Raw genomic sequence first — 1,148 nt, 5'->3', positions numbered from 1 at the left:
TGACTCCTCAATATCAAAAACAACTAACTGCAGCTCTGGCTCATCCATGGAAGAATCATCACAATGCAAAACCGATCTCCAACACTAGTATCCATATGATCTGTAGCGTGTGTGTCAACTAGAATGGTGTCATCATCGTCAAAGATAATCCATGCAAGCTCAATCTTGTCACACTGAGATAGAGGTTCAGGGTTCTGTGTAAGAATTGGTGGCTGAGGTGTAGTGATTTGTTGCAAGCAAACCAATGAATCAGATGTGGGCTTCTTATTGTACCACTGAAGTTGGTGGAAAGCTATGCTCTCAATCAGCAGTAAAGCTTCATCAAGTGTCTTGTTTGTAATAGCTCCACCCGCTGCCATATCGACATAAGCTCGAGTGTTCGAAGTCAATCCTCTATAGAATATCTGCAGCTCTAACCATCTCTCGAGCCCGTGGTTAGGACATCTCCTGAATAAAGCCTTGTATCTCTCCCAAGCATCATACAAGCTCTCGCCTTCACACTGAACGAAGCTGAGGATCTCATCTCGAATTGCGGACTGCTTGTGTAGTGGGAAATATTTATCCAAGCAAGCTTGTGATATCTCGTTCCAACTGAATGATCTTGATGGCAAGGATCGATACCAAGCACGAGCATCATCCCGGAGAGAGAATGAGAACAGCATGCACTTAATAGCATCTTGAGGAACTCCATGGTACTTGACTGTACCTGAATACTCCATGACTCGGTATAAGTGCTCATAGGGATCCTCAGTGAGCAGACCTCCAAACTGTTGTTGTTGAACCAAAGCAATAAGACCAGGCTTTAGCTCTGCCTCAAAAGACGGCCAAAGTGGCCCTGTGAAATAGCATTGGCTGCTTGGCATCCAAACATCACGAAGCATCGCCATATCTCCACCAAGTGTAACTATCAATCAACCTGCAAATAGATCAGATTTCCTACGCACACTCATAAACAGTAAATACTAGTCAAAATGTTAGTATCCTAATAAGCCGAAGCAACAACAAGGAAAAAATATAAAAGAAACACAGAAAAAGAAATACACGATGAATTAAACACAAAACTAAAATAAACATAGTCTATAGCTAACATAATCGCTCGACGCTAGTCCCCGGCAACGGCGCCAAAATGATCTATTGTAATATAGCGG

At 42.7% G+C, this 1,148-nt stretch overlaps 1 non-coding gene across 1 annotated transcript; it reads left to right on the top strand.

Annotated features, from left to right (window-relative positions):
• The first annotated feature begins 426 nt into the window (after window positions 1–426).
• LOC119326955 lies at window positions 427–530 on the top strand. Its single transcript, XR_005158298.1, has one exon. It is a non-coding gene; the product is annotated as a small nucleolar RNA R71 (small nucleolar RNA).
• Window positions 531–1,148: the final 618 nt, after the last annotated feature.

The sequence above is a fragment of the Triticum dicoccoides genome, chromosome 6B, assembly GCF_002162155.2.
Source record: "Triticum dicoccoides isolate Atlit2015 ecotype Zavitan chromosome 6B, WEW_v2.0, whole genome shotgun sequence".
NCBI classification, from domain to species: Eukaryota; Viridiplantae; Streptophyta; class Magnoliopsida; order Poales; family Poaceae; genus Triticum; species Triticum dicoccoides.
Note: the sequence above shows the minus strand (reverse complement) of the source record. Positions and strands in the feature narration are given on the sequence as shown.